We start from the raw sequence: 25079 nt of genomic DNA, 5'->3' as shown, positions 1-25079 counted from the left end.
AGCAAGGAAGGTGGAGATTAAAAGGCAGGGTTAAGTTGGGAAAGAATAGTTAAGGGACCTGGATTTTTCCTGTTCTCTCTGATGATTAAATTCATGATCTTCTCTGGGTCTCTTCTCTTTTTAAAATGTGGGTTGAACAAGAGTGTTGATCTTTTATATCCTTTTTGGTTTTGACATCCTGAGTTCTTAATAACAACATATATATATCTATATATATATCTCCACATGCACATATATACACATATATGGATCTATATATAAAATATAATATCTAACATAATATAATATAATTACATAATATATATAATTCACATAACATATGGTATATAACTACATAGCTTATATAATATAATGATGTCCTTAGCAAGCCTTTGAGGCAGGACAGTCAGTAAACATTTATTAGGCACCTACTACATGCCAGGAACTGTTCCAAGCACTGGAGATATAAAGAAAGATAAAAGATAGCCCTCTTGTTCTTAAGGAGCTCACAGTATAATGGGGAAGACAATATGCAAACAATTATGTAAAGACATGCAATATACAGGATAAATTGGAAATGATCAATAGAGGGTAGGCCCTAGAATTAAAGGGGGGATCAAAAAAGTCTTCTTAAAGCAAATGGGATTTGATGGAAGTCAGAAAACCAGTAGATGGAGATGAGGAGAGAGGCATGGGGGGAAACCAGTGAAAATTCCCAACCAGGATTAGGAATCTTACTTGAGAAACAGCAGGGAAGCCAGTATCACTGGATTGCAAAGTACATGGAAGGAATAAGGGGTGTAATAATATACAAAGAATGGAAAGATAAGAAAAATGGGTTATAAAGGATTTTTCTTGCCAAACAGAGGGTTTTATATTTGATACTGGAAATGATGGGAAGGCCCTAGAGTTTATTGAGTTGAAGGGCAGAGCAAAGTAGGATGTGTGTGTATGTGTGTGTGTAAAGAGAGAAAGAGAGATGGAATGAGAGAGCGAGGGAGGAAGGGAAAAAAGGAAGGAAAGATGAAGAGGGTGGGAGGAAGGAGGGAAGGAGGGAGAGGGCGGGAGGAAGAAGGAGGGAAGGAGGGAGAGGAGGGAAGGAAGGGGGAGGGAGGGAAAGAGGGAGAGACAGGGTCAGACCTGCATGTGCCTTTAGGAAGATGAATTTGACATTTGAGAGGAAGATGGACTAGAGTGGGGACAGTTTTGTGGCAGGCAGACCAACCAACAGGTAGGACAAATATTGTCCTAAAAGAGGAATCTCTTTTGCAGATGAGAAAAGTGAATGTCAGAGTGATGAAATAATTTAAATGGTAAATAGAGCCTGCCCTTGAACATAGGCCTTCTTGGTCCACTACTCTTTCAACTGTATATAACAGTGCCTGCAATTGAAACACTAAATACCTTCACCCAGCCTCTTATATGTGTAATCTATTTTATAAGTTCCCTGCAAGATTTGACATTATACATTCACACGCTTACATCTCATAGATGTAAAGGCAGAATAAACCTTAGAAGATACCTAGTATGACTCACTCATTTTAAAAAATGGGGAAACTGAAGATGAGGGTGGTGAAAGCAGAATTAGTCTCTTTCTGTATTTTCAGGTCTATACAGATAAATCTTATCTGGATTCCTGCTTCCCAGACCTAGTACTCTCTCCTCTCGAGCATAAGATTCAGTACTACAATTATTTCTCCACCCTCCAACAAACTAATCTTACACACACACACACACACACACACACACACACACACACACACACACAGAGTCACTATCAGATATAGTTGTATATATTGCATTTGGTTCCTATTCTGGATTTCACTAGTTCTATGCAAAAATAGAATAAGGAGTTGCCTATATATTATGTAGGGGTTTATTCCATTATGGAAAAGACTTTAGTTCAAATCCTGCCTCAGATATTTACTAGTTGTATAACTTTGGGACTCAGTTTCTCTCCTATAAAACATAGATTCATTTATCTCTAAGGTCCTTTCCAGTTTTAAATCCATGATCCAGTAAATAGGTATGGGTCAGAGAGAATTTCCTGTTAGATAGAGACTCTTAGTACTCAGTAAGGGTTTGAATATTTGGGATGGGACCAAAAGGCAGAAAGAAACACAAGCAGGAAGAGTAATAGGAAGTTGGATGGATGCATACTGCTTTATCGAAGACCAGTTTTATCTGATTCACAGCATTCTGCAAGGCATGCCTGTTCCATTTTTCACTTCTCCTGAAAGTTTAGAACTGAAAGGAACATCATCAGATTAGAAAATAAAGTGTCATGTCTGAAAGGAACCTTGGAATAGAATATCAGAGTGGGAAGAGACCAGGGAACATAGAATGTCAAAGCTGGATGAGTTCTTAGAATGTTGAATCATCAAATCAGGGCCTTGAAACAGTCTTAGATCATAGAATGTTGAACCTGGAAGGATTCCTAGAACATAGAATCATGGAATATCAGAGTCAGAAGGTACCTTAGAACATAGAATGTCAGAGATGGAATTTCTTTAAAATACTGAGTGTCAGAGCTGGAAGGCACCTCAGAATATAGACTGTCAGAACTAGAACTACCTTAGAACATTGACTGTTAGAGCTGGAGGTATCTTACAACATAGAATGTCAGAGTTGGAAGGATTTTTAGAATGTAGAATCATAAAATATGAGATATAAGGGCCCTTAGAGCATGTCTAAGAATTGGAAGGCACAAGCCTGCCAGGTAGTTCTCCATCCCACCCTTCTCAATAATCAGGCCACAATCTCACACTACTGACAGTGATTGACATTAGGAGAAGACCCTAGGTTTGAACTTGGCACTTCAAGTTGGACTTGAAATACCTGTATGGTCTTCTACTCTTCTTTTTTCCCTCAATCTGTAGTAGTAGTTCCTAGGGTCTTGCCAGGTAAAAGAAGAGCAGTTCTAAGTATATATTTAATAGTTTTCTCCCAGGGAGAATTCCATGTTTGGGAGATGTTGGCATTGAATAAACCAAAAATAAATAAGATGTTACCTTATAAATTCACTCCTGATATTTTAAAGTGAAGTGTTGTTCATCCCCTAATAGTATAATGATGATGATGATGATGATGATAGCTAACATTTGTATATCATTTTTGCTTTGCAAAAAGCACTTTGCATACATTATCTTATTTGATCCTTCTTGACAACTCTGGGAGATTATTACATGGTCTTATTTTATTTATATGTCATTATTCTAAAAATGAGGAAATAGAGTGAAATTAAGTCACTTGCTTAGGGTCACACAGTTTCTGAGGAAGAATTTTAACATGGGTTTTGCTGAATCAAAATCCATCCCCTATCCACATAACTGCTAGAAGAATTGTGTAAACTTGAGAGAGGACTTAAAATAACCCCGCAATGTTTACATTTGCAACTGCCACTCAATAAAAGTAATTTGCTACCTTTTTCCTTTCCTTTGCCCTCAAAGGGAATTATATTCTCCCCATTCCACCTATAATTCCCTCCCCCTTCCATAGCTGAAACCAGAAGACCATGTAGCCTTTGCCCTCACTATGCTTCCTAGGGAAATGCAGAAGAGATTCTGTTTGGGGGTCAGCAGGGGAGCTGCACAGGCTTTCATGGAATCTCACAAAGATCAAAATTTTGGTAAATTAGAGTCATCCTGGGGTGTGGGACTGAAATGATGAAAGTCAGAAAAGCTCTTTTCAACCTTTAATTTCTCCCTCTGCACTGGTTTTTTCCCTTTTCTGCCTATAAGCATGTTCAAGTTTTTCAGAATCTTAAATTTTTATTTTCTTTTAAAAAGGCTTTAGACCTTACTATTCCCTCAGGCTAGTGTTTCATCTCTTACTTTCCTTCCACAGCTAAACTTTTTAAAAGAAGAATCTGCCTTCATTGCCTCTACTTCCTTACCACCCACATACTCCTCCAAGCCTTGCAGTATGGCTCTCAGCCTTGCTACTCCATGGCAATTGTATTCTCTGAGATTGCTAATGATCTCCTTCTAGTCACCCAAATCCAGTGGTCCTCATTCTCCTAAACCTTTTTGCAGAATTTGATGCTATTAAATATCCCTATCCTCTTAGGACTCTCACTTCCCTTAGTTTCTGTGCCATTATATACTCCTGGGCATTAGCTGGCCAGCCTCTTCTTCCCTGGCTCCTTACTTCTCACAACTACTAAATAATGACTGCTTTGTCACTAGTCCTTTCCTTTTCTGGCTCTCCAACACAATCTCTCTAGGAGTGCTCATTCACTATCACAATTTCGGCTTTCAATTCTATATATAAGATAAATCCAGTCTCTACTCCTGAGTTTTATTCTTTTTTATGGGATCATCAGATCATAGGTCTAGCGCTTAAGGAGATCTTAGTGACCACATGATCCACATCTCCCAGCCACCATTTTGCTGACCAGGAAATGGTCTAAGAATCAATCAATTAGTGAGCATTTGCTATGTACTGAGAGTCAGGTAAGACAGAAGTGAAATAGTTTCTGTTCCCAAGAGCTTAAAATCTATCAGGGGAGTCATTGTGTGTGTGTGTGTGTGTGTGTGTGTGTGTGTGTGTGTACGCGCATATCTATATCTATTTATATATATAGATATATAGATACAAATATAGTTTTATATATATACATATATAATATATGCATATGTTATCACATATATATATGTAGATATATACAAATATATAGGAATGAAAACCACACAATATATATATATGCACATGTACAGATATCTATATGCACACACATACAAACATATAAATACATATATATATAATTCGCATATATAATAGCATATTTTCTTCAACTCAAACTTTCCAGTGCCCTAAGCCCTAAACTAAATCCATCACCTCTTCTCCCAAAAGAAAGCCTCTTTTGTTAATGGTGTTTTCCCTAGTAAGACTTCTTATCTTAAAACTGTAGAGACCACAGTCTGAAGATATATATATATATATGTATCTCTGAGTTAGGAAGTTATATGAGAGATCTCACCTGTGCTTATGACAATACAGTTGTGAGCTACGGAGAAAGAGATAGGCAACTGAGGCTGTTATGTAGCATAGTGGATGGACTACTACCTTTGGAGCCAGGAAGACTCAAGTTCTAATTTTGTCTCAGGCATTTTAGTAGCTATGTAACTATGGGCAACTCATTCTGTCCACTTCACCTTCCTCATCGGTAAATTGGGATTTATTATATATAGCAACTTCCAGTATTGTTGTAAAGTTCAAATGAGATAATATAAGTAAAGTGCTTTGTAAACCTAAAAAGCTATATACATGTTACTTGTTACTTTCTTAAGACTCTGTATTCTGCTTCCTGATCAAGCCTGATCCCTGGCTTGGAACTTTGCTCTAGCAATTTAAAAAAAATCCCTTCAGGCCACTGGATTTTGAAATCCCGATATCAATCTGATTTGTCTCCTTTACTTTCAGATATGCATCCAGGTCCCAAATCTATTCCGGAATAAGGATTGCTAATGCCCAGGGATTGTGTACCTCAATCCAGCCTTAGGTAGGCTATGACAACAATCTTTAATTCTTCCTTCTTTCTCTCCCTGTTATCACATTAAATCAATTGCTAAGCCCTGTATATATTATTTTTATAGTATCTCTCAAATCCATCCTCTCCTCCCAGGGCCAAGTCAGCAGTTTACTTTTATCCAGATACTCTGTGCTCTAATCAAACTGGACTACTTGGCTCCATAAGCATGCCATATGCTTTCCTATTTCTGCATATGTACTTAAAATGTTCTCTATGCCTGGAACATACATATATTCCTTTACCCTTTTTGCCTGTCAAATTCCTATCTATCCTTTGAAATCCAGTTTATCTATCTCCTCCATGTTCTTCCCTGTTAACAATACTCTTTCCCTTGAACTCCATATAATACTTATTTTGCCCTGACAATGTACAAATCATTTATTATTATATATCAAATTACTTATGTATATATACTGAAACTAAAACCTAGCGACTTTGACCACATAATGAGAAGACAGGACTCATTGGAAAAGATCATGCTATTGGGAAAGACTGAATACAAAAAGGAAAGAGGACAGCAGAGGTTGAGATATAGTATTCTGGAGGCAATAATCATGAGCTTGGATAAACTTCAGGGAATGGTGGAAGATAGAAGGGCCTGACATGCGATGGCCCATGGAGTTATGAAGAGTCAGAAATGACTGAACAACAGCATATGCATCTTTTTCTCTGACTATATGTTTTTATGTTATGGTCTATAAACTCTGTTCCTAAATGAATAACCCTTATTCAACTCTTAAATTATCTCCAATGCCTAATAGAGTATTTGACACATAGTAGATGCTTAATTAATATTAAAGAAATTATCAATCATTAAGAATTTATTGAGCAATTAATATTTCTTCAGTTATTTAAATCTGATTTTATTTGTATAAAGTTTTATATAATTTTGTTCTTATAGATCCTGGGCTTGTTTTGGTAGTTGTACTTGTAGATATTTTATTTAAGCACCTACTATGTGCTGAGCACTGATTTAGACACTGAGAACACATAGGCAAAAATGAAAAAGTCTCTACCCTCAACAAACTTAACATTCTATAGAAAGAGGTAGAAGAAATAGCTGTTAAATGATTGTGAATGACTCACCCTTTAACTTTATAAAACCCATCTTTTGTCCCAACTATAATATGAAAACTGCTTTATGGAAGCTTACTGAGTATATTAACTTGCTGTGTGACTGTGGACAAGTCACTTGTCCTCTCAGGAACTCCTTCCTAAACTGTAAAATGCATAAGTTGGACTAGATGAGGTTGAAGATTTCTTCCAGCACTTACATTATGACTCAAGGACATTGCAATTTATCAATGAGGAACAATGTATATAGACACAAATGTTGTATGAATTTTGGACCAGGGATACATGGAAGGCAAATACATATGAATCATATGTGGCCAAGGGATATACACAGAGAGCTACATATCAGAAATCCATGTTACTAGGGTACACACATATAGGGGATATATGTGGCTGAGCACATATCCAGGCAACTTAAACCACTAATATTATTATTATCATATTGGTTTCTGCTGATTTCTATTGAGTGAATCTTCTTTGTTGAACAGGTCTCTGTGCTGGGTAAGGCAGAGTAATATGGTGGAAAAAAATACTGGATTGAAAGTCGAGACTTTAATTTGAATTCCAGTTCTGTGAAAATTTTGGCAAGTCACTTCCCCTTTCCTAGTCTGTTTCCCTATCTGGAAAAGGACTAGGACAAATTCTCAAGTCCTTTCCAGCTCTAAATCTAGGATGCTTTTATTCTATGGATGCTATATCTCTGAGCCTTTCCACTGGTGTATCACTTGCTAAGCTTCTCTCCACTATCATTGTAGGGGCCATCTGATGGCTATCTCAGCCCCGTCTGCTAAAATGGAATGACTTGAAAATTTTTCCCTGATAAGAGGAGACTGACATTTCTTTTAGTTCACAGTTAATATTATGTTGCCCAACTATAGGCAACTGAACAAAAGGTAGGTTGACTACCTTATTCTGTGACTATCTGTGTTAAATAGTCTAGTACTGGGTGGAAGTCAGTTATCCTAGAATATTATTTGAAATAAGGATATGAATTCCTTGTAATCCTAGTTTAACTCCTTGTGGGGAACCTGTTGAAATTCATTTCAAAGAACTCTGCCAATTCAGAAATCCTATGGGAGATGAGTGCATATTGTCTCTGATAATGTAGGTTACTTATCGATGCTACCTTGTCCATTATAACTCTTGTCCATATCTTCCTATAAGAGCATCTAGTCAGTATTCTGGGGGAGTTCCTCAAGTTCCTTTAACATTGGGAAGATAACAATGAAGGTTGTGGGTTACTTGTGCCTTTCCTCTTATGACTTGCTCAGCATTTCTTTGATGGCATCCTTTTTAAAAAACTACTTCTATTTATACTATATCACCATTTGCTCATGTCCAACATGGATCTCTTAATTGTCATATGTTCTTCTTGCCTTCAGTTCTTCTATTCTATTGTGTTTTATGGTTTGCAAAGAAAGTTCTCATAAGCAATCTTGTGAAGATTGGGCAAGTGCTATTATCCCCATTTCATAGATGAGGAAATCAAAGCTGAGAGAAAGGAAATGACTTGATTGAGGTCACTAGTAAGGAGTACAGGCAGGACTTGATAATAGGTGTATTTCTACTCCCCTTTGTGGCAGTTAGCAGTGAACTTAAATAAATGTCCACAGCTAAGAAGACAATTTCCCTCAAGTATATGAATGGAAATGTAGGCTGTAAGCCCTTGACAGAGTGGGTTTCTGGAGGAGAGAGGCCTAGGAGTACATGGGGCTACTCTGACTACCCCCTTGAGAAGTTCCTCAAACCTGTGGGTATACCACCTCTATCAGTGGTTATTAAGTGGCCTTTGTCGACTACGGGAAGTTATGGGGAACTCCTTATGTATATTACTGCTATTGCTTAAGCAAAGCAACTATTTGGTTGTTTATTTAAGATCTCAAAGTCTTTATTATGTCAGAATAGAAAAGATTTTTAAGTTTTGATGGGATCATCAACAGGGAATCTTTTTTCTTCTGATTGTTGTTCTAAACCCATGCTTTCTTCTGTGTGGGGAACTTATGTCATGGAAACACTCTCCACTGATTTTATTGCTGTTCAATCATTTCAGCTGTGACCTACACTTCATGATGTCATTTTGACTTTTCTTGGCAAAGATACTAGAGTGGTTTGCCATTTTTTTTCTCCAGCTCATTTTACAGATGAGGAAACTGAAGCAAATAGGGTTAAGTGACTTACCCAGGGTCACACAACTACTAAGTGTCTGAAGCCGGATTTAAACTCAGGTCTTCCTGATTCTAGGACCATCACTCTATCCATGGTGCCACCTATCAGCTGCTGTATGTATTTTATAGTCTTAGAGATTTGCTTGGACTATGGAGGGGTAAGAGGCTTGTCCATGCCCAAATGGTATGTGTCATAGTTAAGGCTTAAGCCCTAAAGTTAAATTAAATTAAACTTATGTATTCTAAGGCTAGACCACCAGCTACTCCATAGTATTCTCCCACTTCTCATTTACTTATGGACAGTTTCAAATTGCTAATAGCTTTCTTGTATTAGTAAGGATTTGAGAGAGTAAGGCAGTAGAGGAAGATAGATGCTGAATTACGGAGATGAAGAGAAAGTGTGAGAAAAAGAGAAAGAGACAGAGACACACAGAGAGACACAGAGTCACAGAGAGACAGACAGAGACAGAGAGACAGACAGTCATACTTTGGTCAAGTCATTCAGGATTCTCAGACCTCAGTTTCTACATCTGTAAACTGATGGATTGGGCTAGGTGATCTTTAAGGTTTCTTCTAGCTTTAAATTCTGTAAGTGCATGAAGCTAGTAAATTGCTTCATTAGTAGAAAAACTTGGGCATTTGTTTGAAATTCTGTTTGAAATTTGTTTGAAATTTGTAATTTTCAAGAGTCATATCAGATGGGATCTTAGACTCAGAAGAGTTAGTCTAGAATGAGACTTAGGAAAATTAATTTAATTGAATGTATCTCAGAGTTGGGGCTTTTGAAGATTTATTCCCAAGAACAGTAGGGTTCCACGTCAGAAGTCATTGCCTAAATATAGGTTTATTTCTCTTTCCCTAACCTTTTCTGATAAAAGGTTTTCAGAAGCCAGAAATTCAGAGAATGTTGGATTAGGAGAGGACCTTAGAACAAAGAACATAGAATATCACAGCTGGAAAGGAATTTGGCACATAGAATACAAACTGTTAAAAGGAACTTTATAAAACAGAGCATAAAATGTTGGAACCCTAAGTACAGAGAAGAAAGAATGTCAGAGTTAGAAGAAAACTTAGAATCTCAAACCTTGAACCTAGAATATTAAAATTCAAAGGGACATTAGAGATTATTTAGTTCTTCCAGAAAAATCTCCTTGGGAATACCAGTTTCATGTCTGGTTTTTCCATTAAAGAACATTTTCACCCTCATAAAGCCAAATATACTTCCTTTGTACCAGAAAGAAAAAGTGTTAAAAATTCAAAATGTAATAAATTTGCACTACCTTCATGATTTCCACTGGCTGTATTGGAAAGGGGATAGAGAAGGGAAAAGGGAGTCAGTATTAATGCCTCTACATCTGCCTTTCTCCACCTTTTTCTTCTCTTCCTCCCCCAACTCCTGTGTTGTTGAAACTAAACTTGTCTTTTAATGTTTGGACCCTAAAACAAACTGCAAACTGGGACTGAAGCAGCTGACTTGTCCTTTCTTGACCAGACAAAAGCTGTTTAGTCCTTAACCTTTAAAGAAGAGAACATTCTAAGTATAAATATCTCCTTTCAATCATTTGCAAATTACTTTACATTAAATTTCTTTCCTTGCCCAGCAGCACTGTCTTTCCTTCACAAATATGTCGACATGCCCACTCTTACACCTTCACACAGTCTCCATAGTAATTCCTTGTTAAAGGTTTTTCACTCTAAGCTGAGGATGGGGGTGGACAAGAACTCAGATGCTCCTATAATCCTCCCCAGTTAAGAGTGAAAATGCCAGGGGAATATTCAATTCAACAACAACAAAAAATTCAACATAGATTTATGGAGGGCCTAGAGAAACTGTAATGGTACTTCACTTTTGGAAATTACTTTCGTTGGGCAAGAATTTTCAAATGCATTTGGTCTAGAAGTCAAAAGACTTGGACTTAAGGCCGAGTTTTATTACTTACTATTTTGGCTGTTGGACAAGGTATTTCACCTTTTTCCAACTGAATTTCCTTACCTAAAAATGAGAATAATAAAATTTCCACCTGTAGGACAATTTTTTTAAAATTTGTATTTTTTCAACAAACAAAAATTTATTTTCTTTCTCTTTCACCTCTTGCTCCCATATTGGGGATTGAGAAAAGAAAAACAAATCTTTTATAGTAAATAAACAGTCTTGCAGAATAGTTCTTCACATTGGTCACATCCAAAAAAATGCTTTATTTCACATGCTTTGTCTATTACTTCTCAGGCAGTAGATAGCTTGGGTCATCATTAGTTCAGAGGTAGTTCTATGTGAACCATGAAGTACATAAAAATAGGAGTTATTATTGTTGCAATTTGTAATAAATCATCTCATAAGGTTTTTAGAGCTGGAAGTGACCTTTTATGCATGATTTACTGAAATCTAATTCCCTCAATTTACACATAAGGAAACTGAGAGAAAGTAGATCATGTGGTTAGTCAGTGAGATTTGAAAGTAGAACCCTGTTATTTTCCTGCTAAATCTAATGTTCTTTTCAGAATACTGCATTGCCCCTCATTTGCATAATATACATACAATAATAAAAGATGAACCAGAAGTCTGTTGGAGTGTTAGATCATAACTGAGTCCCTCCTGATCATGCTTCTGACTCTATGGAGTTTCATATACTATGATTCAATTGATCTTTCACACTAGAACTTTCTTTAGGGCCTGGGACTTTTCCCCCCTGCCATTTATCTTCCCCATTGCTGAGTTTACTTTTGGGCCTCTATATTTCATTCCCTTTCCAGATGTGTTTCTGACTCTGGATTTTGATACAATGCCCCATGTGGGTATTCCTCATCTCTCTGAGTTCTATCTCCTTTTTATATGTTGTCTATTCCCATTAGAACTGGGGAAGGCAATGGCAAACTACTCTAATATTTTTGCCCAAAAAATCACAAATGGGGTCAAAAGGAATTGGACATTACTGAGAAACAACGGAACAAACACCAACCACCATTAGAATTTAGATTCCTTGTTTGTATTTGTATTCTCAGAACTTAATTCAGTGCCTGGCACATAATTAGTGCTTAATCAATGCTCAAGGTCATGTCTTGCCTTTCAAACTCTTGAAAAATACCTAGGATCATAGGACTTTAGATCTCAAAGTAATCTTAAAGTTCATCTAGTTCAATGCTTTTATTTTAAACAGAGAAACAGATTCATAAAGAAAACGTGCCTTGAAGATCATATATTAAATGGCATCGATAGAATTAATTTCCCTAAATGTGCCTGGGTCCTGGTGAAGAAGAATGAGAGTTGTGATTTTTGAATAAGAAAACCCAAGTTCAGATTCTGGCCTGTCACTTATTAGTTATGTGATCAAGAGAATTTCCTTTTCCTTTTCTGAGCTTCATTTAGCTTATCTGTAAAATGGCAGAATAATAGTTGTGATAGTTATAGAGTGGTTGTGATCTATTGTAGTTATAGCTTATTGTAGTTATCTATTATAGTTTGTACTTGTAATGATGAATTACTTGAAGCTTGGTTTGCTCATGAAGTCATTCTGACTGGCAAATTATAGTTAAAAAAGCAGTTTATTCAGACAATTATAGAATTACTCATTGAATTTACATTTAAATGCTCTTTTCTTCCCCACTAACACCCGCCAAACCCAACTTGTATAAATCGAGATTGGCAAGTCCAGAGAGGGTGTCAGTCAGTAGGATTGCTAGTGGGAGCAGTGAAAAGAATATATGGAATTGGAGTGGGTGAAGTTTTCCTTCTTTCTGGGTCTTTCTTTTGAGACAGAAGAATTGTTTGTCATTTGGAAAATGTGTTAGTAGTTTAAGGAAGGGGATAAAGATATTAACATATTTTTGGATTAGTGAATTTACCCCTTTGCCCTACTGGGCACATTTCCTGGAAAGATTTGGAATCTTTGAATCAGAGAGCTTCCATTCATACTCTGGATTTGCCCATTCAGTAGCTGTTTGACCTTTTAACAAATTATTGAAACTCTCTGAGACTCAGTTTCTTCAGCTGTTAATTGGGGAGACTGTTATGCTTTTGTGAGAGAGTCTTGGTAAACTGTTGATAAGTATGGAAATAATGACTTTATAAAGTGTTCTTTCTAAAGATTTTCAATCTGGATTATAACTTGTTGAATATATCATAGATGGGATTTCTGCAGGACATTGGAAAGAGGGCCAAATATGGAATCAGAGGGTCTCTCTTCCACTTTCAACGTGACTGTGGACCTTTTCTGGGTCTCAATTTCCTCATCTGTCAGATGAGAGGATTGGACCAGATGATCAACTATAAATCTATGATTCCATAAAGCTAATGAGGTCTCTTCCAAGTCTGATTTTGTGAAAGTTTTTTCTATCATTGTTTGATTATTTCATGATTGTTTCTACCCTAAATGTACACATGGCTATAGACATAGAAAGAGATATAATAAGGTATATCATGAGTGAGATTTTGTGACTGATCCTGATGTGTCTTCAACCCACAATTGTCTAGACTGGGAAGAAGTTAGCGCTAAAGAGGATCTTCTGTGGTTCTCAGTCCCTGTGGCTGTGCTGTCGATTTTATGGTGATGCTCATTGACTTGATCCACTAATATCCCTAAGATGTTGACATTTCTGGGACATTTTGATGCTTCCCATGGCCATCATCCTTGTTCACTTCTCACCTGGACTATTACAATAGCCTTCTAATTGGTTTCCCTGCTTCAAATCTTTCCCTCTCCAATCCATCCCTTACATAGCCACCAAATAAATATTTATAAAATGAAGGTCTGGTCATGTTACTTCCCTCATGCTCAAGAAGTTTCAGTGGAGCCCTTTGGCCTCCAGGAAAATAGAAACTCCTCTATTTGGCAGTAAAAGTCCTTCACAATCTGGTCCCAATCTTTCTAGACTCATACATTCCTTTCTTTTGAATCTTATTTATAGCAGTCAAACTATCCTAATTTCTGTTCCTCTTAAAGACATTCATCTCTCACCTTCCTGACTTTGTATAGGCTGAGCTGCATACTTGGATTGCATTCCCTCAACAAATTCCCTTAGCTTCCCTCAAAGATCAGTATAAGTGTTTCTTCCTACATGAGTTTTCACAAACCTTCCAGCTGAGCTCTCTCATAATACTTTGTATTCATTTGTTCATTTGTGTATTGTTCATTTTTGCCTGTATCTCCAGTGTTTGATACATAGTGGTTACTTATTAATTGTTATTAATTGTGTTATTAATTAATTATTAAATGTGTTATTAATTGTGCTTGTTAATTGTCAAAGGAACTAAATATTTGAAATTAGTAGTTTTAACAACCTAGGATGTAAAACACTCAGTTACACTCCCTTGCCTTTGAATAAAGGCAAATTTGGGGTAAGGGACAGTTGTAAATTACTATAATAACTCATGTTTCTATAATAATTGGAGTTTTCAAAGTATTTTCCCATACATTCTCTTATTTGATCTTCATGACTCTATGAGATAGGGCAGTGCTACTTGCACACAACCATTTTGAAGGTCAGGAAACTGAGTTTTAGAGAAGTTAGAAAAGTTGCCCAATGATGCAATTAGAAAGTGCTAAAATCTGGACTCCAATACAGAAATTGGAGTCTCCCACACACTAATTTTGCTTCATGGGTTACTGGAGGAGGGAGTGGGAAGGGGATGGGATGTCAGGGCCTCTCTGAGTCAGGGGATTGTATGTTCTACCCCCTGACCTCCATTAGCTACCTCCATGGGCCTGAAGGAGTTCCCACTCTCCTTGAGCAACAGAGCTTGGCCAGTGGCCAAAAGCAGCTTTTCTGTAAGAGCTATTATTTAGAGGGAAAAAAATCTGTCTTCTGCGAATATTTGGCATGAGACCAGAAGAAACAGAAAAGCCAGTGCCAAACCCAGGTCCACAGAAATTTCTAATCAGTTCTGTTGAGGTCTCCAATCCAGTTTCCAGGCCAGAGTAGGCAATCATAGAGTGTTTGAAGGACTCGACTCATATTCACTATCTCCATTGCTAAGGGGTTTATCGAGAGTGCTATTAATGAAGGGAGTATCCTATTCAAATGGTATTCAGAAGAAGTAAGATGGAGGGTTGAGAGTGATGGTCATGGGAATGGAAATGGGGATAATGCAGAATTTAATAGCTTGGAAGAATTAAAATAATTCTCCATTCCAGAAGCTGGACTTTTCCTCATCTAGCTCAGTGGTTACATAACTCCTGAATGATGGATTTTGCTTTCTGTATGTCCCCTGGACTTAGTTACGTTCTGCTTTTTTGCTGAATTCCAATTTGGACACTACTATTACCTTAGGCCTCTTCAACTCTTTGACAATTAGTGACTTCCAACCTTAGCTTCCATTTCAGACATCTCTGCTTCCTCTGATTCACTGCAAAGATTGAACATATTTACTGTGATTCAATCCTTAACTATCCTTCATAGCCTTAGCCAGCTCAAGCTGGCTAAAGTTTCTCCCTGGCTGATGCCTTCTCCTCTGTGAACATCCTCTGCTTGCCCAATCTCATTAATCAATCAATAAACATTATTAAGTGCTTACTATGTGCCAGGCACAGAACTAAGCCATTGTAAGTCTCATAGGTTGATAGATGGGAATTGAAAGGGATTGTAGAGGTCATTGAATCCAACCTCATTTTATAGATGAGGATTGGCCCAGAAATGTTTCAGGACTTCACTGGGTCACACAGCTAATAAGTGATTGAGGTAAGTTTTGAAGTAACCTTCTTTACTCCAAGTAAGGACTCTACCTACTATACTACACTGCCTCTCATCTACCCTATGACTCTAGCTTTGGTTGCTTGGCAAGTCAACTGTAACCATTACTTATTTTAGTGAGAACAATAATAAGATCCTTCCTTGGATGGTAGGACAATAAATATAAAATGGAGAAGGATTTTCAGAGTGGCTCCTTTTCATTTGGTGAGGAAACAGTTCAAGAGTTTAGGTGACTTGTCCAGAATAGAAAGTGGCAAATCTGAGATTTTAATTCAGAACATGTGACTGCTAAAACATACTCTCATAAGATCATTGACATCTGTACCTTCCTTTACTCTTCCATTGATAGCATTTTAATTCAGACCAATTGCCACAGCTCTTGACTGCCTCTATTTGTTTCATATTCCACTTCATCATTCAAACAGCTGCCAAAATTATGTTTCTAAAACATAGGTCTCTCCTTGTTACTTCTTCACTTAAGAAACTTCAGTAACTCCCTTTTTCCTATAGGACAGATTACCAGTACTTTGGCCAAGCATTTGAGGTCATTCTCAGCATGATTGCTACTAACCTTTCTAGCCTTATTTTCATATTTCACGCAACCTACATTTCACTCAGATTAGACTAGTAGTTGCTTTCCATTCCAATCTACCTCTATATAATCACAAAGCTATCTCCCTTCCTTTTCTCTTCTATTCCCTACATTCTTATCTCAACCCATTGAAAACCTCAGCTTAGAATATGCATCTTACTTTCTTCCATGAAGATGTCCCCAGTTCTCCTAGATGAAAACATTTCCACCTAACTCAAATTTTTCTAAGGGCATTTGCCTCAACCTCCTTCTTGCTCTTAGCACATTCTATCTTGTGTCTTGTGAACACATTATATTCCCCTTCTCTATTCTCCTCCCATTAGACTTAAAGGTTCTTGAAATCTAGGTTTTTTTTTTTAATCATTTTGTTATTAGCATGATGCCAGGTACATTGTAGGTGCTTAATATATGTTCCTTTAATTTAATTAGGACTCTGAGATTCTATTATTCTAGGATCTTACTGATCCAGCCTCCTAGGTCTTTGATGACTTCTAAAATTCATCTTAGTAAACAGTACCTACTGTGTGCCAATTTGGGCATAGTGAATAGAAAGCTGGTCTTGAAGCTGAGTTCAAGTCTTGTCTTTAATAAATACTTGCTGTGTGATCCATTAACCTCTCAGTGAACTGTGCAACTCTCTAAGATTCTAAGTTTTTCTTTACCTAAGAAGAAGGAAGGAAAGAAGCATTTATTAAGCTCCTACTATATGCCAGATGTTGTATTCAGTGCTTTACAAATATCATTTAGTTCCATAGCAACCTGGGAAGGCAAGTTCTCTTATTACCCCATTTTACAGTTGCGCAAACTGAGGCAAATAGATATTAAATGATTTGTCCAAGGTCACATAGCTAGAAAGTGACTGAGGCTGAATTTGAATTTGGTTTTCCTGACTCCAGACCCTGTGCTCTATCCACTGATCAGCACTCTGGGTCCAGAAATCACACATCCATCTCCCATCCCCTACATACCAGACATTATATCAGCTGCTAAGAATACAAAGACAAAAACATAACAGTCCAGATCCTCAAGGAACTTACATTCTGTTGTTATTTGTCCTTCATTCTCAAAGAGAATCATGTTGTCAAGGAGGTAAGCCCATGACATGCCAGTGAATTTGATTTCAGTGAGGGAGGGTTGTGTAAAGTCACCTGCCTCAGTTTCCCCTCCATTTAGGTCCAGTGGCCAGAGGTAGATCAGGATTACTGGAGACAGCCTTCAAAAGATCTCAGTTTGATTGAGGCTGTACCCATTTGGTGATTAAGGTGAGTTAGCAATTGAGGCAATGACTTTCCTCTTTGATCTAGTCCAAAAAAAATCTAAATGAATGAATGAATTAATGAATCCAGGAGGGGAAGATCTTCAGGGTTTCTGGCCAAAAAAGAACTGACTGCTATTTACATTCAATCTGAGTCAATCGGGAACCAAACAATGACCAAATGGGGCTTGACCTAGGACCTCTTGGTGGCCAATTAGAGTCAGATTGGTTTTGATCTAATCCTCATACCTAATTAAGAAAATACAAAGCTTATGCAATATAATATAATATCATTTCAAGAGGGAGATATTGCTGCTGGATGTTGTGATCCAGAAAGGCCTTGCATAGGGTGGCACACTTGAGTCTGTGCTTTGAAGAGAATGTAGGGAGTCTTTGGGGCCAAGATGCAGACATAGGAAAACAGCTGGTAACTGTCATAGTTGCTGAATGAAGTGCTTTATACAGGGAACTGCTAATAGGCCAGTTTTATTGAAATCGTGAATTCAAGAAGGGGAGTAATAAGAAATGTTTGGAAAGGTAGGTGAGATATAATATTTGGAAGACTTTAAATGCCAGTCCATGTCTGGCCAGGTATATACCAAGTTACCTACACTGGTTGTATTCTTTCTTCACCTCTATTTCCAGCTTTATTTTGGGGTCTGGGGAAGAATAGAGATGTCAAACTGAAGCTGGTTGGTGTGTGTTTTAGGTCGGGGGCTCAGATTCAATTCTCTTACTGATAAAGAGAATCAAATTCCCCACCTTGCAATTCCTGAGCAGACCAAAGGATTCTTGCCCAAGTAGGCTTCACCTTATAAATAGATGTTATAGGAGCAGGCTTGGGGTAAGTTTAGGGTGAACAAATCTCTGATAAACCAGGACAGCCTAGTCCAGAAATCACTTAGGACCCAAATCTAGAGTGTAGACTTCAGAGTTTAGAATTTGGTCCAGAGCTGAGCACCCATTGATCTAAGCCTAGAACCAAAGTGGCAGATTTTAGAGATTTTAGAGAATGGGGCTAGGAAGAGAGAAGGAGTAAAAAGATAGGAGTCCACTGGGGCTCATAGGAAGTTTGTGGTTTATTGTTCTCTGAATCCCTGGCTTCTGCACCAAATCTGCTTCTGTTTCTCCTTCAAGTCACTACTGGAAATAATTGGAAACTTTTCTACAGAAAGTACTTTGACTGTGGCTGGAAGGCTAGAAAGCCACTTTCCTAGATTGGGACCCTATGAAGCTGTCCTTGATAGGAAAAGGCCCAAGGGAGATATAATCAATTGTATCTCTGCTTAGTAGGAATAGTTATTTGAACCCTCCATCTTTCATTAAACCATATAAGGAACCCCTCTCTCAAGACAACTACTTTCACTTCAGAGCAATGACAATATGCTTGACTTTGAATCAGCAAACTGGATTTTCCAGAGTTCTTTCCCTCTCTTTTTTCCCCATTAGACTCTCATAAAAATCCCACATCATGAGCAGGCCAGAAATTAAAGAAGCTCTTTTTTAACATTTAGAGAAATTGAGTCATAGGGAGATGAATGAAGTGACATCCACAGACAAATATCTGTTTAGTGTCAAAACTTAGACTGAAACCCCAGGGCTTCTGCCTCCTAATGTAAGGCCATTTCTATAACACATTGTAAACAAGGAGAGCCATGTCTAGTCAACATTGACTGCTGGGGCCTCCTGATCTATGCATAATCAAATCAACCAGTTCACCCATCCTTCCCCTGCCCTGCCATCTGTGAACAATCAGGCGGCTTCTGACCTAGGGGATGACTCTCCCTGGGTCCCAATAATAAACAGAGCAGAGTGAATTGGGAGAGACATGAGGGGCCCCTTAGTGGCTGTTTCCAGTCTCAAAACAGAAGGCTCACTTGAACCTGAACAGGTCAAATGTGCCCGGTGATCACAGGTCCCAGCTCCCCAGCAAATCTGTTCTGTGCATTGACATTTATTGAGGATGTTTTATTTCATTCTATTCATTAACCACGGGGAGTTGCTATGGCAACTCTTAAAGGCATATGCTGCCCAGAAATAGATAGGAATGGTTATGGTTTTAAGGAACAAACATCACAATAGCATTTACTTTAGCAACCAAAAACCTGCCTTCTCCCCATTGCTCATGGGCTTCCTTGGCATTTGAAGCTCTTAGTTTTGGCTATACTACCTTTCCCCTCCTTCCCTTCTTTTCTTTACTTTCCTTCTCTTCTCTTTCCTCCTTCCTTTTCCTTTTGTCTTCTCTTCCCTTACTTCTTCCTTCCTTCATTTTGTTCCTCCTTCCTTCCCTCCTTCCTCTCCCCTGTTTTCCTCCCTCTCTGTCATCCTTTTCCCATTCCTCCTCTCTTCTTCTTTTCTCTTTCTTCTTACTTCCTCTCCCTTCCTCTTTCCTTTTTTTTGTTCCCTCTCTTCCTCCTCTTCTTTTTACCTAGGATCTAGGTTTTTTTTTTTTTTTTTTTTTTGCATAGCCATTGGAGTAGATGAATATCTGGATATGGAGTTGGAGTTGGTATTTGTAGATGTAGAGGCGGGGCATTTATATGTGACTAAATGTGATAGGTCTGAATGTTTTTTAGTGTATATCTGTACAAGGGTGTGTATATGTGTGTGTGTAAGGGGTAGGAGAGGAGTTAAAAGGGAAGGGTAAATGTGTGTCTTGTGAGCTATTGGAGGGATTGTGCATGGGAATTAGTTATGCTTTTGTATATGTGTGTGTATGTGTATATATGAAGTATGAGATTGTATAAGGAGGGGAAGTCCATGTTCATGTTGGGCTTGGTGTGCCTCTGTGTGGCCATGGATGTTAGAGACATAAGTGAGTAATGTGAGACTCTATCGATGGTCAGAGGAAGGGTATGTGAGTGGAGGTGCTTGTATGTAGTGATTATGTAGGTGCTTAGGAGTGTGTAGAGATACACATGAGCTTAAACTGTGCATGCACATGGAGTTTCAGTGACTCTTCTCTCTGGGTTTTTCTATGTTGCTGATTGCTTTCAATCAGTCTCCTTTCCTAATTCCTTCTTTTCTCTTTTTTGAAGAGTTAGTGCCCTCCCCCATATTTCTATCCTAAATCTCCACACTTCTTTTTTCTACACTCCCTTTTTCTGATAAATTTATCCATCCTATGATTTCATCTGTCACCTTGACTCAGAGGACTCTCAAATTCATATCTCCAGCATTGAATGACCCCATAGACACCATCTGAGACACCCAACCATTCACTGGATATCCCCATTTCTGTGTTTGGTTAACACTTCAAAGCCAGCATATCCCAAACCTATCCCTTCCATTAACTTCTTCCAAATCATCCAGGTTTGTAATCTGAGATTTAATTTAGCTCTTCCCTCTCTCTTGTCTACCGCCCCCTCATCTTCAGGTCCTCTTTTAGATTATTGTAATGATCTCATAACTGGTCTTCCTGCCTAAAGTCTCTGTACTTGAATCCATAATTTATATGCTCCCAGAATAAACTTTCTAATTCACAGATCTCATCATGTCATTCGATCTCTCATAAACCTTTCATGGTTCCCCATTATCTACAAAATGAAATATGTACTCCTTCCTCTGATATTTGTAGCCCTCTACAATTGAGCTCCTTTTCATCTTTCCAGCTTTATTTGATACTATTGGCCTTCAAATAATCTGTTTTCCAAAAAAATCAGATTTTTCACACTTCCCTGATACTGTCCTGCCCTTCCTTCTTTTGTTTTTTTTACATTCTGACTCTCACATCTGAAATATATCTCATATCTGGAATATATGTTATATATATATTATGTATATAATATATGTAATATATTACATATAATATAATTTATAATATATCTTCACTTCTTCATGCCCTTTACTAGAAATAAACTTTGTCTTCTCTCATCTTCTGCTAAATTGTAGTTTTTGGAGGGCAAGGAAGGTGTGATTTTTATTTATTTATTCCCTGTGTCAAATATAGGGCTTTGTCTTTAGTAGGTAGTTAATAAATAGTTAACATTAAATTGAATTGATGGGTGGGCACATGTAAAAGAAGGGCCATTTGTTTTGATGGAAGAGGTATGTGAATGTGTGTATGTGTATGTTTGTGTGTGTGTAAATGTATGTGAAAGTATATGAGTTTTTTAGTTCATATGGACTATGGCTGAAAGTATATAGGGTAGATGTATGAATAGTTAAATGATGCAGTACTAGACCTGGAGTCAGGAAGAACTGGGTTCAAATACAGCCTCAGACACTTACTCTGAGCAAGTCACTTAACTCTGTTTTCCTCAGTTTCCTCTTCTAGAGAAGAAAATGGCAAACCACTTTAGTATCTTTATCAATAAAACTCTAAGTGGGGTCACAAAAACTCATATACAATTAAAAAGACTGAACAATGACAAAAGGTATAGATGTAGGTGGATGTTTGGTTGTATATGTAGTATGTGTGGAGTACTAATGAATGTTGTACAGGGTGTGAATATGTGAAGAAGACTCTGTGTGTGTGTGTGTGTGTGTGTGTGTGTGTGTGTGTGAGAGAGAGAGAGAGAGAGAGAGAGACAGAAAGACAGAGACAGAGAGAGAAAAACACACAGAGAGAGAAACACACAGAGAGAAACAGAGAGACAGAGAGACAGAGAGACAGAGAGAGAGACACACACACACACAGAGAAACACACACACACAGAGAAACAGAGAGACAGAGAGACAAGTTGAATATGTATGGGGAATAGGTAGAGGGTAAGCATGTATATATTTGGATATGTTAGGCATTGGAGAGAACTGATTAGCAGACAGGGGAAGGGAGACAAGACACTAGGGACAGGAGCCCCTCGGGGTCGCTGTTTTCCTTCTTGTCTTTCTTGGATGGCTCCTGCTTCTTTCTCCTGACACTTCCTGGTTCCATTCCCAGTCCCTCCCTCCAGACTTTAGCAGACTCCAGACTTGGTTGTGCCAGGTTCACAGATTAAAGGTGACAAAGGGCTTTATAAATCATCATATCCGACTCCCTGGTTCTACAAATAAGAAGACAAAAACCCAGAGCATTTGGAATCAGAGATTCAAATTCTTCTTTTCACTTAATATATAGATGACCTTGCAAGTCATTTAATCTCAAATCACTTGACCTTAATTTCCCAGTCTAAAAATGGGAGTGGGAGGTGGACTAAATGTTCTACATTGAACTAACTTTTCAATGATTCCTTATAGAGCATTGAGCCTGGAGACAAGAAGACCTGAGTTCAAACCTAGTCTCAGACACTGATTAAGCCATCAAATCTAATTCTCTTACTTTCTGGATGAAAAAACTAAGGCATGGAGCACCAGCTCTAGCTTTATGAGCCTGGTCAACTTACTTAACCTCTGCTTGCTTCACTTTTCTCAGCTGTAAAATGGGGGAAATAATAGCATCATAGAATTATTGTGAGAATTAAATGAGATAATATTTGTTTAAAAGAAAACACAGCACACAACCTATTCATGGTCCTATTTAAATGCTTCTACCCTTCTCTTCTAGAGTAAAAAGGCACTTTAGAAATAATTGTTAACTCTATTTTATAGATGAGAAAAATTGAGTCCTAGAGAAAGGAAGTAAAATTTGTCAAGTTCACACTAGTAAGTATTAGTAGGAGCATCCAAGTCCAATGCTCTATTTCATACCTTTGTCTATGGGACTATTTAAAAAACTCCCACTAGGTCCCACTACACATCTTACCCATTCCTCAAGGACCATCTTAAATAACATCTCCTCCATGAAATCTTCACTGATCTCAGTTAGATCTGCTTCTTTAATCCACTCATACTCTACTTGTTTCACCTCCCCTCCTAGACTGTAAGTTTCTTGAGGGCAGGGATACTTTCTTTTATCTTTATATTACCCTTAATGCCCACTTCAATAAATTGAAGATATCAGGTGCTCAAGGAATGCTGAATGAATCAATGAGTAAAATCTGACCATGTGCTATAAATATATAAACAACACGAGTGTTTGTATTTATATATGTATGTACACCCCGTGTGTCAACATATATGAAATATATCTTCCAATAATCTTGTGGAGAATGTGGTAAAAGAATCATTACTAGGGAAGCCAACTGGCTCACTGGATAGAGAATCGGCCCCAAATCAGAGGATTTGAGTTCAAATCTGATCTCAGACACTTGACAGTTACTAGCTGTATGATCCTGGGCAAGTCACTTTATCCTGATTAACACACACACACACACACACACACACACACACACACACACACGAATCATTAATTTTCTTTCATAAACAAGGAAATTGAAGCTGAAAGGGAATTGGCAAAGGGGGACATGAACTTGGAGTTTCTGAAAGATTTGAGTCTTTCAGCTGCCAAATCTATTTTCCTGTTACACTGTGCTGTTTAAAGATTTGGGTTGATTTAGGCTACATGGACATATCTTGAAAGAAGTGGTTATGACATTATATGGAACTGGTGCCATGGCTGACCCTCCTTGATGCCCTCTGGTGGAATCTGCTCCATAGTGAGGCATGTCATCATATGATAGGTATGAGAATAAAGGCTTGGTCATCTAGGCCCCAACAAGGCTCTCTCACTCCAGTCTGGCTGGAGAAACTCCGTTGGAGTCATTCAACACATCTCTTTTCCTTCTGACTGCTTAGGGTTTGGAAGACTACAAGTAACTCTAAAACTGCCTTTCTGGCTCTCTCTTCCTTCTGACCTCTTGCTTGAACTATCTTAATAGGCTCCTAGACTGGTCTTCCTACTGCTAATTTTAACTCTCTTGGACCTATCCTTCATATAGCTGGCAAAATCTCTTCTAAATGCACAGATCTGACCATTATTAAAAAACTTTCAGTGGCTCCCTATGGTCCAATTCATAAAAAACTAACTATAGTTATCCCTGTCACATTGCAGCTTTCCCCCACAGGGTCAACACATTGTCAGTCAGCATAATAAAATAAATGGGAATATTTTGGCGAATTTTGCAGAAACTGCATTTAACAAGAAAAGGCTACCAGATGACACAGAAAAAGGTTAGAAACTCAGAAACACATAAAATATATGTATGGTATTGAATAATATCAACATCTTTTATCTTTCAATGCCGTAATAATGCAGATTTCTTCTCTGGTACAAAGGGAGGCCAAAAATTTTGATTCAGATTTTTCCAGATTGCAAGGGCCCTACGCTCCTAATCTCCATGTGGAAAGAATACCTTGGCATTCAGGGCCCTTCACAGTCAGACTTTAACTTGATTTTTAAAAAGTTTTATTTCACTCTATTCTTCTTCAGGTACTCCTGTCAAATTGGACAATAAGCTTTTTCTTGCTTATTTGCTTTTCTTCCTATTATTTTTATACCACTCCCTACCCCATATCTTACCCCCATTCATATAAGTTATTCCCCAAATTTGTAATACAACCTTGAGAGGTATTATTATTATACCAATTTTACAGTTAAGGAAACTAAGACAGACAGAAGTTAAGTGGCTTGCCCAAGATAGTGTCTGAGGTAAGATTTGAATTCAGTTCTTCCTGACTATAGAGCTAGTGTTCTTTAACCACTATACTACCTTGCTATCTGTTATGATAATAACTGTTCTATTCATATTCTTAGGGCCTAGACGTATTTGGTGCTTATTAAATGTTCATTTAATTGCATTGAATTCTTCACATATTTTACCTTTCTGCTGGACAGTTTCATTCCTGAAATATACTTATCTTTGTTCTTCTTTTTTACTCACATCACTTGGCTTTCATCTTCCTCTCCAGTTCTATCCAGGCTTCAAGACCTAGTTCAAAACCTATTTCCTTCCTGACATCTTCCTTGACCACCCACGT

At 37.8% G+C, this 25079-nt stretch overlaps 1 protein-coding gene across 2 annotated transcripts in view; it reads right to left on the bottom strand.

Annotated features, from left to right (window-relative positions):
- The window catches only part of CACNG3 (calcium voltage-gated channel auxiliary subunit gamma 3), a 120143-nt gene that overhangs the window by 11981 nt on the left and 83083 nt on the right, over positions 1 to 25079 (bottom strand). The gene's annotated exons all lie outside the window — the stretch shown is intronic.

Source organism: Antechinus flavipes, chromosome 1 (assembly GCF_016432865.1).
Source record: "Antechinus flavipes isolate AdamAnt ecotype Samford, QLD, Australia chromosome 1, AdamAnt_v2, whole genome shotgun sequence".
In the NCBI taxonomy this organism is placed as follows: domain Eukaryota; kingdom Metazoa; phylum Chordata; class Mammalia; order Dasyuromorphia; family Dasyuridae; genus Antechinus; species Antechinus flavipes.
Note: the sequence above shows the minus strand (reverse complement) of the source record. Positions and strands in the feature narration are given on the sequence as shown.